This window comes from Sinocyclocheilus anshuiensis, unplaced genomic scaffold, assembly GCF_001515605.1.
Source record: "Sinocyclocheilus anshuiensis isolate Anshui unplaced genomic scaffold, SAMN03320099.WGS_v1.1 scaffold400, whole genome shotgun sequence".
Lineage (NCBI taxonomy): Eukaryota > Metazoa > Chordata > Actinopteri > Cypriniformes > Cyprinidae > Sinocyclocheilus > Sinocyclocheilus anshuiensis.
The window spans coordinates 796,487-803,278 of record NW_015554084.1 but is presented as its reverse complement, the minus strand read 5'-3'; positions in this window follow the sequence as shown (position 1 = coordinate 803,278).

The following is a 6,792-nucleotide window of genomic DNA, read 5'->3' as shown; positions in this document are numbered from 1 at the left end:
ACACAAAGACATTTAATTTGGAAAACGGAAATGTTTTGGATCCATTCACACCCACACATACTTAGTCAAACAGAGGGCTAAACCAGTAAATCCTCAGAACGTTGAGCTGAACTGAGAGAGGTTATTAATACGAGACAGAAGGTTGGCATAATGCCCCGAATGCTGTTTAAAAAAGGCCCAGTCCGGCTCTGAGTCTTTTGGACGGAGGGAAGTACTAAATAATGTGGGGGAAAACAGAGAAAAATAAATTTACATTCATGCATTTGGTAGATGCTTTGACCCAAAGGAAAGTGCTTTCAATAAGTATTTATATATTTTATTATGTGGGAATCAAACCCACAACCTTGGTGTTGCTAGCGCAACCCTCTACAAATTGAGCTACAGGAACAAAATACAAAAGCAGTTTGAAAAACTTAACGACCTTGGCATCTACCTCTTTTTGCCCAGGCATGATGGCAACACTCCCCCAAAGTAGGCAACAGACACCCTGGTCTGACCTCCCCTCCCCTCTCCTCTCCATGTGCCTGGCTCTTTTTATAGCAGACCATATTCATTAATAGAGAAGGTTCCTCCCTGGAGAACAAAGCTCATTACAGAACTGCACATCCTTTGGGTGCTCTCTGGATCCTCGTTTGGGATCTTTCTCTGGCAGGTCGGCACCTTTTCTTGATTTGGACGGCTTTGGCAAGAATTCCCCACCTCAATCTCCGCTCTTTCCTAACTTAACTACTCCACAGAGATTGTAGGACAGAGAAACATCTGCCTCTTAATGAGTTTTGCTAATGCAAGCCATTTGCTATGTCACCTCTACAAATACAATGCAACGCTTCCTTCATTATGACATCGAGATATATCCAACTTTTTCAACGCACAGTAGAACATTTGATAAGCTCGTAGCTTTGTTCGCTTAATTATGGTTGATAAGACAATTGGCAGTTTTAAGAAGCAAGGCATAAAAGCTGCTGTGGTAGCTTTTCAAAAGGTGCTAGCATGTAGCCTACCAGGTAAATGTAACTTTAGGTACAAATATGTCCCTTCAAAATACTAATATATACCCTTTGGTGGTAAATAAGGTAATATATTTGTAAATTGTTCTTTCCCAATGACAGTTTTGTGCCTTTTTTCTGGGAAAGTGGAATTTCAAGATTCTTTAGCTCAACTGGTACACTACAGTGTTGCACTAGCAATGCCAAGGCAGACACAAAATGTATACTTTAAATGTACTGTAAGAGGCCATTCGCACACAACACATTTTTGCATTAAAAAAATGCAAACGTCAGGAATGGAAGGGGGAAAAAATTCTTGAGACACAGTTTTTAAAAGCTGAACTAATGCTGCATTCCATTTACCTTGAAAGTCGGATGTCAGAGCTGGGAATGATGTCACACCCAACCCAGTCTCATGGCAATTCGTAAACTCTAAAAAATGCTGGGTTAAATAGAACCCAGTGCTGGGTAAAATATGGACAAACCCAGCGATTGGGTTGTTTTGACCCAGCGGTTGGGTTACTACCCAGAAGGTTGGGTTAAACATTTAACCCAACTGTTGGTTGAAAACAACCCAATCGCTGGGTTTGTCCATATTTAACCCAGCACTAGGTGGCTAATTCGTAAGAATTCGTACAACCTCACAAAAATCAGACATATTTTACGAGGTGGCAAATTTGTAGGAATTCATACAAATGACCACGCCTAAACCTACCCCTCACAGAAATCGTACAAATTCGTACGAGTGAGATCGTACGAATTAGCCAACTTGTAAAATATGTACTAATTGGTTGTGAGTTAGCATTGTCACAGCCAAGTGGGCCGTGTTCCAGTACAGAAGTCAGAAAACCAAGATGGACGTGTCCACTGTAAGCAATACCAATCAAATAAAAACGCATGAAAAGCAGTATTTTTGCACAGATAACACCGCAGTATCATGACCACAAATAGAGGTTGGATAGTATTGTGTGCACCACAGACAGAGGCTAACAGAAATGCTAACAAACAATAGATTACTACTGTTTTGCTCCTTTTGATGCACTGAACAGCCATATTGGATTCTGAAGTCAGTTGTTCTTCCTCTGACATTCCGAGTTGGAACTCTGACTTGAGAGGGCGTTCCAGTTAAAAGTTCCTACTGAAATTTCCAGCCTCCGAGAACAAATGGAACGCAGCATTATTTTAACTTGAGTGGTGTGTTTTTAGAATGAAACGGAAATGGAAAAGTAAAATGCAAAAATGCATTCTGAGTTCTCACTATGGAAAACAGTGCAATTGAATAAATGTGACCCTCTCTGTGTAAACCCAGCTAAAGTCTTTTTTTTGTGTGTGTGATTTACTGTTTTCTACATGAAATCATTCTTCATAAGGTAAAGAACATTCTGTAAAAATGTAACCTTTATATCTTTAATATTGACTTGAGTAAGGCCATGTCAATGATTGAGATTATAGTGAAATTAATGGTTGAAATCAAACTTTGATGCTTGTTAGCCTGGATTTCACAGAGAGGGCCACAAATGTAAACGTAATCTCAAAGTACAGCTGTACTGACATATTGATACATTTAAACTCATATCTATCACTCAGCACACCGGATTCATTTGTGGATGCCTGTAACGTGTTCCTCTTTGAGCTGGTGTCAAATAATTAGCTGTATAATTGGAGCAGAGTCACCGTTGGCAGATACATATCTTGAACAAACAGCTACAGCATTTATCTGACTGCTGCTATGTACGTTATGTGGTTGCTATTACCAGCATGTCATTCTGTTCCTTGTGTGTGTTATACACTGTGCAGTGAGGGATTTCTATCATTATCACTGAACAATTATATTCTAAATATAACTGTGACGCACACACATGCACAGTGACCCTCAGGGCTATAAAGTGTTTTGCAGTGTATAGCAGAGCTGAAGTATGTAGATAACCCAGATTCATCAGCGTCAGTGCAAAAAAAAAGACACATGATGTTTTAGAAACAGAGGACTGGGTGCCTTAAAAATGTAAAAGGACTCAACTATCTACCCTATTTAACATCACTCGACACCACCCCATAACACAGTAAACTAGTTTGAATAATAAATATTGAAACCATCCTACATCGTTATATTCAGAAACGCTGTGATTCCATCGAGCATTTAGTAGCTAATCAAGTGCTTTATCCAAGCATTTAGGCTATTGTGTTAATGTGTCAGGTTAATAATGCATATTTGGCATATGAGAAGAACACAAAATATGCATGTTTGTCATCCGTGCTTTGTTTAATATAGGCAATGCAACATTATGTAAATATTAAATCCCCACTTACATTCATATTTTGTATATGTTAGTGTGGTATACACCTCCATTCAAAAATGTGGCCAAATGGGTCGGCAAGATTTTTTATGTAATATTTATTTAGTCACTTACGTTCACCAAGACTGTACTGCATTTTTTTTTAAATACAGTAAAAACAGTTACATTGTTGAAAGTTGTCCTGCTTAACATTTTTTTTGGAAACCATGATACATTTTTTTTTCAGGATTCTTTGAAAAAAGTTCAACAGAAAAGCATTTTCTATGCTGTTATTTTTATTTTATTTGTATATTATTTTTCCCACTATGGAGCACCACAAAAATTATTAAAGAATCACATAGATTTTTTCCATGTTTGGCAACTGTGTCTTTCAAGCTCTAATAAGGACAACAAACAAACAAAAAAACACACACACACACACACACACACACACACACACACACACACACTACAGAGTGAGTTCTTGGATCATGTATCCCTTTAAGAATCATATTTGGTGCATATAATTTTGTCATAATGGCATATGGCTTATACAATGCATCTGATTTGACTGCCAGAAGAGATGCATTTGCTGACATCAGAATCAAAAACTGTGTGAGTAAGAATGGGTCATGCAACATGACATCAGTTATCCAGTGCATGTCATTCTGTTATGCTACATCAGCAGTGTAAGAAATCAGCAATAAGAATGACCAGATGACAGACGTCCATTTGCACAGACAGGACGCATGTGATCACTGCACCGAAGACAAGGAAAGACAATGTGATAAGATGCAATAAAACATTCATGGTATGATTAATGCATTAAGACAAAAGTGAGAAGGACTGGTAAAGGCACAACCAGTATGTTCTGCACCTTGGCATGTCTCCACATCGCATAGTGAACTGAGACGGATCTTACTGTATTGGATGTGCTGCAGTGCATGTGTGAGTTGTAGTGCTGCATTGTGTCATAGTGGGCGTGCAGGAGTGTTTGGAGAACTTTTGTTCTCTTCTTTTATGCTCTCTTCTCTATAGCTTGAAGAGCTGAATCAGCAGAAGCTTCCATAATGCAAACCACTGACCCAATCTCTCTGTCTTTCATTTGCTTTAAGGGAGACCAAGGAGTGTTGATATACAGGGTGAGTTGTAATATCTATCAGTCATGAAAGGACCTACAACTAGAAACCTTACATGACACAGGAAATAAAACTACTCTTCAAGTAATTTCACACAGACTTTAAAAATGCGTCAAATCACTCCAGCTTTTGTAGTCTATTTGGTTATTTAGCACACAAGCCCGTTTCAATTTAGTGCTTGGAATAATCTGTTCATCGAAGGCCTCCGGCGGAGCTACTGTAATGGTGCATAAAAGTAGCTTGAATCTGTGCTCACATGAAAGCTTCTGAGGGTAGCCGAGAGAGAGGTGGGGTTAGAAAGCTCGCCCTGTGCTGCAGGCGTGTGCTAAAAACAGGCCTGTTGTTCCATGCTTTCAGGATCAATATGAGAACAGAGTGAGCTATGAAGAACCGAAGATTAAAAGGCGTAAATCCCACTGATGGGCCCATCACTCATTCTTGAGGGAATTAAGTATTGATTTGGATGAAAATATCATTGTTTTTGTGGGCGAGGCTGCGTGTTTGTGTGTGAGCTCTGCAACTTTTGGAAAAAGTAATAGCCTACAAGTATGAAATATTGCTATTCGTGATTTTTACAAAAAAAAAAAATAATACAGGTTTTACCTGACACATCTTTACAAAACTACCATTTACTTTACCTAACACAGATGAAATTTATGAGCCCCTGTTAAAAATGTGTTTGAACACATTATAATTGATATAAAGCATGCAAGTTATTCAACAGTGGATTTTTAGTGACTATTTCTGTAGTTTATCATCACATCAGTAGGTGGCAACAACTGACTGTCGTTGTTAGCGAACAACACTGGCTACGTTTACATGCAACCAAATAATCCATTTGTAATCGGATTGACGGCTCAATCGGACTGAAAAACCTTCATGTAAACACCTTAATCGATCCGACTGAGCAGCACGGCACAGCGGTCTATGTATATTTATCCATAAATTAATAAATATTAATTCTGCTGTTAAAAACAAACAAATAAACCGTGTAGGAGAGTGGTTATTATGTGCAAACAGTGAGAAACTCTATATTTGTGCAGTACGCATGTAAAAAAAAAAATATTCCGATTTGAAGCTTGTGACATATAAGTACGCACATTAACCCGATCACTGTCTTTAGCGTTCATGTAAACACTACATTCAGATTCATCAATCGGAATGAATTCAGTCCGATTGAACCAAAAATTGTGCGTGTAAACGTAGCCATTGATTGATTCAGGAAAAGTGTGTTGACTCGCAACAGTTCAGTCTGCTGGAGGTTTTGTCATTTGGGTTTCATCCGTACTGGGGACTGGGGCACAGACCATCCAGAAAGTGTCCCCATATTTTAATAATCTTTTTGATACTGTTATAGATATATGGATGTCTTTACCTACATTGCAGAGTATGCTGCTCGTTCACAAGCTGCAAAAGAGCTTCATTACTGAAACACGTTATAGGCTATAAGACAAGTTGCTCCTTTGTACAATTGAGTTTAGGTAAATATCCACCTCATTTACTGCTCTTTTTGTTTCTGTGTCATAAGTTACCCGTTATGATGCTGGAAACCGCTGCAGACAATTCCGTGTGTGAACTATATGAACGAATCAAACTAAATCGCAATTTGATTCGTTCATTCGCCGCTTTAAATGCTCGGACTACTGGATTCTGATTGGCTATCAATGTTTTTATCGTTCATTATTAGCTGTTAAAATGTTCCTCTGTGTCAGTATCGTATCTTATTCTCACATAATTAGAATGATTAAAACTTTATTATAGATCTTTCTTGGAGTAAATGGGCCCTAAAACGAGCAACAACACCAAACATACAATCAAAGTATTCTGAATGACTTATGCACTTTAGTTATGTATGCTATATTCCAAGTTTTCTGAAGCCATATAGTATAAGTCATTGTTCATAATTTTTCCCGCGTTCATGTCTAGAATTAAAATGAACAATGACAGATTGTTGCTCATTTCTTTTATTTGGAAGTATTGTATGTAATTATCACTTGTTGGTAGTTTATTCATGGTTTGAGGTCCTTATTTGAGTTTTTATGTATTACTTTCTGAAACAAATCTTCACTTTAGTTTGTTTGCTCCTGACTGAGTTTGTTACAGGATGAATGTTGCCATCCTTGTGAGTCTATAATGTTATCTTTCCTAAACACTCTAACCCTAACCATTAATCCAGAGCTCGGGCTGACAGTGCTCCAGGCTGGCTTTCTGATAAACACTTGCGCTTTTGGCTTTTCTTTAGTGTGATTCTCAATGGGACTAGAGATTTGCCATTACAAGACTGACCCCAATTGGTCAGATCCTATTATAAGTTAGCCTGAGGCTGCTCATGTTTGAATGAGAGAGGCGTCACGGGCCGAACTTAAACCCAGCTCACTGGGCAAAACATGGTGT